A 12,628-nucleotide genomic window follows, 5' to 3' on the forward strand; every position below is an offset into this window, starting at 1 on the left:
TGGTCATAACACTTTTGATAAATGCCCAGATTATCTCAAAAAGGTCAAAGTCTTTATTGACACCATGATTTACAATTCGGCACTTAAGTGGCCCGATAAAAACAAACCATTTTATTCAACAAAAGCATAAACAAAAGATTTATTAAATTTACAATGTTTGCCATTTCTTTGGCCGAGGTCATGCCTCCTCTTTTAAAAAAATGAAGTTAAGTTCATAACATACTAAGTGATGTATCAAAAACCAAATCAACATTCTGTCAATGCGAAATTTTTTAATGTAAAATAATTAACCTTTTGAAAATTGTTTTATTTGTGAAATAAAGTATGGGAAATGTCCTTACCTCTAAGAAAATTTACCCGATTTGAACTTTGTCTTATTTTTTCAAGGTATCGAGAGTAAAAACAACTCGTGATTCAGAAAGTAGTAAAATACTAAAATGAATGTGATCAAAATAGAAAAATCTACTTACAGGATTTGCTTTTTCTGATGTACTTTGTACTTTGTGTTGACGTACCACTAATTTATACATTTTTGAAAGGTAGACGTGATATCCAATTGATGAATTAAACTACCAATCATAACTTTGAATCTGAATTAGACAAATTAAACTTAAGGTAATCGGTACCACAATAGTATATCCTGTTTAAACAATATTTTTTTTCTCTTTAAAATGCAACAGAATTAGGATAACAAATTAACTAGAATTCTATATTTGTTGATACTTACTGGCTTGAATATTACATATCACGATATGCTAATTTCCCGCAAATGTCCTTTGTAAATCACATTATACGCATCCAAATAAAGCCATGCACTTTAATTAGAGTTTATCGAAAAGTGTTGCACCAAATTATGTTATGGTAATGGTTGAGCCAATACATGTATATTTACATAGCAACGTACTCTTTGCACGATTTTTTCAATTACTACAAATCATTAACAGGTACTGTGAAATCTATTCGTTTGTATCAGTTTTAGTGGTTTTAGCAAAAGTTACATGTACCTTGATCTTATTTTCTACTTTTTTTTTTATTAAATTTTATTAAAATAAGAAGCCATCATAAAAGAAAATTCTTGAAAATAATCATATGCTGTTTTATAATGATTTGTGGGACATTGCAAAAAAGGTGTTCATTTTCATTCACTGGTTTGTCTCTCATTATTCAACATTCAACAAATTTATAGTAAAATAACTGCGTTCGGAAAAAACTAAACAAAGATATTAGAAATTTATTTAATTCCATATTATATTTAATATCATGTAGTTAAAATGAACTTTATATGAAAATTTCAATTAAACAATAAAATAAAATAAAAAAGGGTGTAGTATTAATACAAAGAAAATTATCACGAAAAAAACCTGAACAAAATAATACATTATTATCTAACATGTGGTACAAAGCTTCAAAAATCTCCATTGAGTAATATGGGAGGATGTTTCAGCACAGACAACTATAGAAATATTGAAAAAAAACAATGGTCCAATCTGAAAAAAAGAGAAACGAAAAACACGTATATGAACAGCCACACCAACAAATAACAACTACTGAACATCAGGTTCCTGACTTAAAGAATACCTATGTGTTTAATTAGTATGATTGTTTTATGCTTTTTTGTTGTGATAACTACTTGCACCTATTCCTCGAATGCCAACATTATTTAACAGGTAAATTGTCGGTAGATCAAAGGATGTTGGCATTCAAGGAATAAACCCTTTTATTAACATAAAATCTTTCTGAACCAAGTATAATGAATAGTTCTTGTAGTATAAGTAATATCACTGTTCCAAAGTTCAAAGCTTGATTTTTGACCGTCTACTTTTGAGGTTTTCTTAAAATATAAACAACTGATCTGAAGAAAAATCAGACTATGTATAAACATCATTTATATAACATATATGTGCCCATTAAATTATTTACATCTTTTTACTTTAAATATGCTATTATGTGACTTTTTCAGATACATATATGCATTAAAAATCTAGCATCTAAATAATTGAGACCTTTTTTTCTGTGCATTCAAACATTTATTTGATTAATATATTTCATACATGTAAATTATGACTTTTTCTGCTCCATTTAGAAAACTTTACTCTGTCATATATTGCTACTTTTATCTTGTGATGTTTTTTTCTGTGACTTTGTCCAGTGACATTTTCCCTATAGTATTTGTGACTTTTTTGCTTTTGACTTTTCATTTTAACAAAATTAGAAATCATATCAAAATAGCCTTTTCCTGTAGTTTAGTTCAACTTAAGAATTTTATTTTATGCACAAATTGGAATGTCATTTTTTAGCTCACCTGACCCAAAGGGTCAATGACACTATATTGACCCTTAAGGACATTGAATTCAATTTTTAAACAATTTTTAAACAATTTTTGTAATCTTTTACAAAAATATTCTCCACTTAATCTACACGGCCAAATAGAATTAAACATTGATGCGCTATATACATTAACACAATGTTTACGTTATAAACTAATATATTTACAGCCTGGCGCTTCACTAGGTTGCACATTATTCAAATAGCAATACTATTGTAAATGACCAAATTAGGAGACGTTTTGATAATACTTCGAGGAAAAAGACTGATCGCATCAAATAACGTAGATTTAAATTTTAAAGTTCATTGTTTGTGTTTTAAACAGAAATATTTGATATTAATTTTTACAAAGCGATATGACTCATCCAAATTTCATGTTCTTTGATAATTTAATGACACTTTTAATCAATTACAGACAAATCTCACAAACAAAAAAAATTAGAATTAAATAGTTATTGAAATCTTTGTTTGCACATTATCGGTAATATTTGTAATTTTCAACATGTTACAAAATTTTTGCTTGTATCTTTCAAGTTACACAAAAAAAAGGAAAAAAACATCTGTCTCATCTTTTCTATCATTTCATTAATATTGCCTTTCTGATGCTCATTTTTTGGTTCGATATCTTCTATATGTTACAGAACTCATCAAAGGAACCATGCTCACATCTTATACTCCAGACGTGCATTTCGTCTACAGAGAACTCCAAAGTAGCGCCTAAATTAAATCAGTTTGAAGACCAAAAAAAATAACGACGATAAATACAAAATCATTAGCGACGATAATACCAAATCATTAACGACGAAAATAGCTAAGCATTAACGACGATAAATACCAAATCATTAACAACGATAGATACCTAATTATTAACGACGATATATACCAAACGACGATAAACACTTAATCATTAACAATGATCAAAACCAAAATCATTAACGACGATAAATACCAAATCATTAACAACGATAGATACCTAATTATTGACGACGATAAATACCTACTCATTGACAACGATACATACTAAACGGCGATAAACCCCTTATCATTAACGATGATCAATACCAAAATCATTAACGACGATAAATACCAAATCATTAAGAACAATAAATACCAAACAACGATAACTACCTAATAATTAACGAAGATAAATACCATATCATTAACGACGTTAAAACAAGTCATTAACGAAGCTGAAGACCATTGCAAACCAAACTTTAAACTTCAACTTCTCAGTAGTAATATATCCTCTGTTTCATCGTATGGCGTTTGCATATCTCAGTTAACACGTTAACTTTATCTCATTAATGATGTTGTACTTCTATCACAAAAACTGCGCGAACAGAGTAATAAGGAATATTGATTACATTCGACACACTACATAAGTTTCACGGTCAGCATTATATAAATAACACATAGCTGAGAGAGTGAATGAGCTTGTTGTTAACACGAGAAAACATGGTAAACTGAGGAGAAGCCAAGGTTGACATTGTCTTTTCGTGAGGTAACAATCTGCTCTATCACCCTCTTAGATATGTGTTATTTAATTATACTGAATATTCTGTTATTATTGTCTATTAAAGTTTAAATTCACAGTAATATACTTTGACGTCTTGTACATACCAACCATCCGTAATTAATAAAGCACACACTAATTCAAGCGTCTCCGTGAAGGGCAATAGAGTATTTGCCATGGGATAGAGTAAATTATCTCCCCTGTATTAACCAATCAAAATCTGGCACTTTGACATGAAGTATAATAACATCAGTTGATTGACCGATGAGATGTTTTGGTGTCTCAACTCATTTTGTTACAGTCTCATATCTTCAGACAAATATTGTACAAGAAAAGTCGTGTGGTCTGTAATTTTTACCGATGGTGCCCTATGTCCGATTGTGCCATTTTTATCGACTATTGATTCGCCTGGCCGGCGATACTTACATAGCAGGAGACGCTTACCGTGTCGACACAGAAAGCCTCGTTCCTTTTTGAGTAAATGCGATTCCATCAGTCAATTATTGTTCCCTGAATTTTTTCTCCTTAATCGGTATATGAAAAAGCGTTTATACTAGTTATCTACAACAGGTATCTTCCGCCTATAGATATATCTCAACTTGTTCGATTTGCTCGTGTATGTAACAACGTATTTGATTTTAACGAAAGAAACCTCTGTATTCCTAAACTAAAAAAATAATTACACCAGGGTTTTCGATATCACAAACTAGTCAAAACATTTACTAAATTTTATCATAGATACAAGGACATCATATGTAAATATAAATCAAAATGCAGACATCTTATACGTTCAGGTACTTAACATCAAATCTTTTATGGTATTACAATATACAAAGCGCAAAAATGTCGTCATTCACCTCAAAAACTAACCAAACCTTTAAACAGACATATTCAGAAGGGATATAGTTACGATACTGTTGTCAGTTCATTAAAGATTGCATTTTTTGGAATTGATATTGATTCACTCATAAGGTCTTTACATCGGAAATAAACACATTTATTCTAAAACCAGTTGTTGGCATGCTACGGGTTATGTTCTTCTCATATTTTTTTTTATGATGGTTTGATACTAAACCTCTAACGGGAGGGATTGTGCTTGATTTTCATATTATGAAGACATAATCGTTCAATCAGTTTAATTGAGGTCTCGAGCTGACATGTCAGTAACTGCCAGTAGTCCTTTGTTAATTTATGTATCATTGTCATTTTGCTTAGTTTCTTCTGTTACCTATTCTGACATCGGACTCGGTCTTTTCTGAAAATGAGTTTTAATCTGCGTATTGGTGTGTGTTTGTTTATTCTACATTTGTTGGAGGTATTAGGGAAGGGTTTGGTTGAGATCTCACAAAACATGTTTAACCCCGCCTCTGGTCTTTGTTAGTCTTGTATGGGTTTTTTTAAATTTTAGTTCATTTATATGTTTCGGAGTTTAATCTGACGTCCATTTTCACTGAACTAGTAACATTTTTGTTTAGGGGCCAGCTGAAGCCCGTCTCCGGGTGCAGGATTTTCTCGCCGCTGTGTTGAAAACCCATTGGTGGCCTTGGACCGTTTTCTGCTCTTTAGTCGGGTTGTTGTCTCTTTGACACATTCCCCATTTCCATTTTGAATTTCATCATTATGTAAAAAAAAAAAAAAAAAAAAAACAGGACGAAAGAAAGGAGTTTCACAACTTAATAGCTTATAGAGTATAGTATATCATAAAATGATTTCAAACAAGAGGACAATTCAATTAAAACTGTTTTGCATTTTGCACAACAGATCGCATAGCTCTCCTTTCACAATGGATAATAATTGCAAAACCCTTTCAATGCACTCACAAATGTAACATAATAAGACAGTTAATGATTTGACATTATTCAGGTCTATGGTGATTTATATATTTTTGCCCATTTAAACAGAACTATAAATATGCTGTAAAATGATATAATAACATTAACGGTACCACTTTTTCTGCACCAGATGCGCATTTCGACAATACATGTCTCTTCAGTGATGCCCGTTGCCAAAATATGTAAAATCCAAAGCTTATATAAAAGATGAAGAGCTAGAATCCAGAAGTTTCAAAAAGTATAGCCAAATCCGAGAAAGGAATCAGAGCTTTGCATGAGGGAGATACATTCCTTAATTTATAATATTTTTTATCATTTTGTAGCAGCAAATTTAATAACACAAAAAATCCATATTTTCATGCCAGTACCGGAGTACTGGCTACTGGGCTGGTGATACCCTCGGGGACTAACAGTCCACCAGCAGAGGCATCGACCCAAAGGTAGTAATAACATTAACGGTACCACTTTTTCTGCACCAGATGCGCATTTCGACAATACATGTCTCTTCAGTGATGCTCGTGGCCAAAATATGTAAAATCCAAAGCTTATATAAAAGATGAAGAGCTATAATCCAGAAGTTTCAAAAAGTATAGCCAAACCGAGAAAGGAATCAGAGCTTTGCATGAGGGAAATACATTCCTTAATTTATAATAATTTTTATCATTTTGTAGCAGCAAATTTAATAACACAAAACATCCATATTTTAATGCCAGTACCGGAGTACTGGCTACTGGGCTGGTGATACCCTCGGGGACTAACAGTCCACTAGCATAGGCATCGACCCAGTGGTAGTAATAACATTAACGGTACCACTTTTTCTGCACCAGATGCGCATTTCGACAATACATGTCTCTTCAGTGATGCTCGTGGCCATCATATGTAAAATCCAAAGCTTATATAAAAGGTGAAGAGCTATAATCCAGAATTTTCAAAAAATATGTTTGCGTATAATTAATCACGACATCAGTTTTATATACTTGTCCTTGGTCTTGGTAAATGTACATCGCAGGTGTTTCAAAATTTAGAACGTTTGCACAGCTTACATATTTTCACAATCAATTTAAAATGGAAATCCGCAGTTCTATTATGTTGCAGTTTTGTTAAATGTTTCTCAGATTCAGAATAGTAAGGGGTATAACAAAACCACACTTATTTGCAATTCATGCTTTGTATTAGCATGATATCTCCCCTCCCCCTACACACACATACAAAACACAAACAAACACAAACAAAACAAAAAACAAAAAATTGCAGTCTTTAAATTTCATCTTCATTGTACTTGTTTGGCTATATAAATATTTCTATTTGAGCGTCAATGATGAGTCTTATGTAGACGAAACGCGCGTCTGGCGTTCTAAATTATAATCCTGGTAACTATTAGTAATAATCTTTTGGCGTTGATCGGTACTTATACATCCCGCCATTGTGATATTGTGCTATAGTCATTTGTATACGACCGCAAACAAAAATTGGGGTCGTATGGTGTCCGAAGACATTTGGTTTCCGAACAATAACTTTAGTTTATGCGTATGGATCTCTATGAAATTTAACAAAAGGTTCAATACCACAAAAGGAAGGTTGTGATTGTTTTTGGGGGTGATGGTCCCAACTGTTTAGGAATTAGGGGCCCAAAAGGGGCCCAAAACAAGCATTTTTCTAGTTTCAGGACAATAACTTGTGTATAAGTATTGTGATTGCTCTGAAATTGTACCACAAGGTTTTAATACCACAAGTAGAAGGTATGGATACTTTTTGGGGGTAGTTGCCCAAACTGTTCAGGAATTAGGGGGCCAAAAAGGATTTAAAACAAGCGTTCTTTTAATTTTCAGGCAATAACTTGTGTTTAAGTGTATTGATTTTTCTTAAATTGTATCACATTTTGCAAATAGAAAATTTCTTCAAATGTTTTTTTTCGAATAAGGGGGGGGGGGGGGGGGGGGTAAATTTGTTTTTAGGGGTTTCAATTGTTTGACCTCAAGATTTAAGAAATTGTCAATTTTCCAAAGAAAAATTGGGGGCCACAATTTATTTTGCTAACTATTTGTATATAGTCAGAAAACAGATTTACTAAGTATTGTGCAACAGCACAGTGTATTGAACAAAGCAAGAAATCTTCAAGTGAATATAAATCCAAATCATATAACCAATTTCAAGTTCTTTGATTGACATTTCAACAGACAGTCGGTATTCAAATGTGTACTTATTGTGCAACCCTTCTGGACGATTTGTTTTTCTACTCGTATGAAGCAGAATTCACCCAAAACCTTCTAAAAAAGAAAAAGAAAAAGCACCTTGCGAAATCCTTTAATTTTACTTTCAGATACAGTAATGATGTCCTTACGCGTATTTCAGTCAGTACTTGCATCTCATATATGTCAATGAACTTGAAATTGCCGATACTATTAATACTAGAAGGACTGCTTCATACCTTGATCTTTTCCTCAATATTGACACAGATGGACTACTACTTCACACTAAAATCTATGACAAACGGGATGATTTTAACTTCCCAATTATTAATTTCCCATTTCTCAGCAGTAACATACCCTCTGCTCCGTCGTATGGTATTTACATATCTCAATTGATACGTTATGCTCGTGCATGTTCACACTATACGGACTTCATATACAGGAGTGTGCTTCTTACGCAGAAACTGCTCCAACAAAGTTATGAGGAGGAAAGATTAAAAATGACACTCCGTAAATTATATGGACACCATCACAAATTTGTTGATCTGTACGATGTGTCTGTGTCTAATCTACCTAAGGACGTTTTAACCACGTCTTTGATTGTGGTTTACCATCTACATCGTCTGTCTGCTAAGTACCGAACGTGACCTATTTCCGAATATAACTGTTTTGCCGCTTGAAATTCGCATGCTATACGACGTGTTTCGGTATTTATAGATTCAACATTCATGTATTAAGTTATTATGTTTCTTTTCTAAGTACGGTTAGATATTGTGTTTTATTATACTTCAAAATTCCAGATTTTTATTGGTTGATAGCAGGGAGACAATTACCCTATCCCATGGCAAACACTCTATTACCCTTCACCGAGACGCTTGATCAAATGTGCGCTTTAATAAATACGGATGATTGGTATTGATTTTACACAAGACGTCACAGCTTATTTCTTTGAATTTGAAATTTGATAGACAGCAATAACAGAACATTCAGTATTAAATTAAATAGCACGTATCTGAGAGAGTGATAGAGCAGATTGTTACCCCTCGAAAAGACATTGTCAATCTTGGCTTGAAATTTTAAGGCTGCGATTTTTTTTGGGGGGAGGGTATAATGCATAAACAGAGCATGACTTGCAAATAAGTGTGATTTTGTTATACCCCGCACAATTCTGAATTTGAGAAGGTTATATTAGCTAACTTTTTCATTTAACAAAGATGTAACTTAATAAAAAAAAAACGGATTTCCATTTTAAACCGAATGTGAAAGTACGTCATTAAATAAAAAAAACCTGCTATGCACATTTAACAAGGACGGGTATAGGATACTGATGGCGTGATTATATAAGAAAACAAAATATCACTTTACAGCATTAACAATAGAATATATTTATAGTTCTCTTCAAATGGACGAAAATATATAAATCACCATAAAACTTAAAAATGTCAAATCATAAGATTAACAAAGTACAATACTGAGAATCGTCTTACTTTTTCTGATTCCAAGTATTCATAGAGAAAGTCTGTTCTTATTATGTTACATTTGTAAGTGCATTGTTGGGTAAATACAAATTATTATCCAGAAAACACTTATAATAACATCTCATATACCGTTAAGAAGACACGAAAGCAGGGAACAAGCAAAGACTGATAGAATCGATTGACTTCCAAAAAGAACTATACCGGGTGCTGCGACACGGTAAGCGTCTCCTGCTATGTAAGTATCACCGCCCATGCAAAACAATACTTGCTCAAAATGTCACAATCGGGCATTGGACGACATCGGTAAAATTACAGATCACACAACATTTCTGGTGCAATATGAATCTGAAGATATGAGACCGCATAAACATGTCGAATGTGTGTTAAGACACCGACATATGCATCGATCGATCAATTAATGATGGTGATCGTGAAATCTATGTAGTGTGTCAATTATAATCAATATTCCTCACAACTCTGTTCGCGCATTTTTTATGAAAGAAGTACCACCCCTTTAATATGGTAAAAAATATTATATGTGCAAACGCCAAACGATGAAGCAGAGGGTAGTGCTGACAAATTGGAAATTTTGTCATGAAGTTGAAAGTTTTGTTTGTAGTTGTCTTCTACTTCGTTATTGACTTGGTTTTAATGTCGTTAATGATTTTGTCTTCCAACTAATTTGATTTCAGCGCTACTAAGGAGGTCTATGTAGACGAAACGCACATCTGGAATATTAAATGTAAGTATGGTTTCGTTGATGAGTTCTGATAACTTGTAGAAGATATCGAACCAAAAAATGAGCATCATAAAGGCAATATAATGAATCAGACACAAGTTGTTTCCTTTTTCCTTTTTTCATGTATAATCCAAAAAATCATTTTATCTATGCACACACAAGTACAGAAAAAAAATATGTTACCACACACGGAAGAACGTTTTGTGGGAAAATATGAATGCCTACTAAAATCGAATCGATTAGATAAATCGAATTATTACAGAAAAGTGTCAGCCATGCACTTGCACTGCTCTATTACTAAAATAGTAGAAAAGAATGAAATACAAATGGATGATATTATATATGCATGTAAGTGATATTAAGGATGTACACCTCTGAAGTGCCAAAAATTTCTTAACCTGATTTTTGGGTTTATTAGACTGTAACAAAATAATTGGTGAAGAAAAAATCATATGGTGATGCACTTCTTTTTTTTGCTACGGCCCTTTGAAAATGCCCAATTTTGATGATTTTCCCATTTTTCATCGATTTTTACCTAATGTTGGTCTATTATCGTAAAAAAAACAGTTCCACAATTAAACTTTTTTTCATACTTTCTATAAAGATGAAGTGGACCAATCTGAATAGATTTTACTTTAAAAAAAACTATAGGTACATGTAGGTGTTAATATAAGAAAGTTTTAACATATGTTGTCGCATTTTTGTGTAAAATTTACCATGCTGTCAATTCTGTATTTTTGTGATTTTTCTCAGTTTTAAGAACAAAATGCATATTATTTTTTTTTTTTTGCTATAAATGATTGAAAAAAAAAATATCTAAGAAATTTGAAAAGACCAAAATGATATGGGATGAACAAGATTCTTGTAAAACTATTTTTTGTATCCCTCACCCATTTTCTCAAAAAATTTTGCTAAAAATACAGACTTGATTGGTCGTAAAATTTGAAAATTGGATTTCTCAAAAACCATTCATTGTAAATACACAATTTTTTCACAGAGTTATGTTTGATTATAATATTTTTAAAAGTCATTGATATTTTCCACTTGAATCATATGTTTTGGAAAAAAGTGACTAAACGAGACTGAAAAGTCAGAAGAATACATCCTTAATATAAATTGTACAACAAAAACCAGAGTATACTGATTTGTATCATTAAAATAAAATAGTAATTACGTTGAGGTTGAATTGCCTGTCATTTATTGACCATTTACGCTCGAACTTGTCTCAGAAAAAATATATATCGATACAATAACCCAACTTTCAGGTAAAGAAATAGTATTTTTTTCTGAGGTAAGTGCTTGTGACCATCGGCAAAACTTGCAGCCATCCGGTATTACCTGGTTTACTACTGAAACGGATGTACAATGCAAAAAAATGAAGTAGTCAGACTGATTTGAAGTCTGAACTTTTTGGAATTTTGGGTCCTCAATGCTCTTCAACTTTGTATTTGTTTGGCTTTTTAACTATTTTGATCTGAGCGTCACTGATGAGTCTTATGTAGACGAAACGCTCGTCTGGCGTATAAAATTATAATCCTGGTACTTTTGATAACTATTGAAGGACTGGAAAGCAATTATTTTAGGGGTAATTTTAAAGATTTATAGATATAAGAAGATAGTGTATGAGTTCGAATGATATAACTTTCCATCAAAGTAATAATTTGTTAAAAGTAAACCATTCAAAGAAGGCCTTAAACACGGAGCCTTGACTCACACCGAACACCACGCTATATAGGATCCGAAACATTACTAGTGTTAAACCATTCAAACAGTAAAACCAACGGTCTAATTTATATAAAAAACGAGATTCAAAATAATGGTAAGATTTTGTCGAATCGATCTGAATGAGGACAGTATGATTTATCTTTGGCACAAGTTGTCAATAAAGAAAGTCTGCCATGCGTGTGTTTACAGAATATCGGATATCTATTGTTTCGATGCGTTCATTAAGAAATTTAATAGATGTTATATATGTTAACAATAATGTTGATACTTAGATATACATTTAATTACGAAATTGTTTATAAAACCCTTTTTGATTTGTTTTGCTTCCGAAACAAGTTAAGAGATTTGAAAGATGTTACCAAAACAATTTGAATTTAAGCAATGGCTTTAAAACTGCTTATTAACATACAATACTACTAAGAAGTACAATCACAAAAATACTGTACTCCGATGGAAATTCAAAAAGGAAAGTCACTAATCAAATAGCAAAATAAAGTGATAAAACACACCAAGAATGGACAACAACTGTCTTATTTCTGACTTGGTACAGGAATTTTCAAATTTTGAAAAAGGTGGATTGAACCTGGTTTTATAGCGTTAACCTTTCATTTGTAAGACAGTCGCATTAAATTCCATTATATTTACAACGATGCGTGAACAAAACAGACATAAAAGGTGAAATTGTCAAATTATAGGTACAGCAGTGTAATATTGATACTAATATTACTAATATTTACAAAACAAAAATACCGCTATGATATTTTAAAAGTATCGCATTGATATTAGAATTTATAGCATTTGTTTATTTGTGTACATAAGAAAAACAT

The sequence above is a fragment of the Mytilus trossulus genome, chromosome 7, assembly GCF_036588685.1.
Source record: "Mytilus trossulus isolate FHL-02 chromosome 7, PNRI_Mtr1.1.1.hap1, whole genome shotgun sequence".
Lineage (NCBI taxonomy): Eukaryota > Metazoa > Mollusca > Bivalvia > Mytilida > Mytilidae > Mytilus > Mytilus trossulus.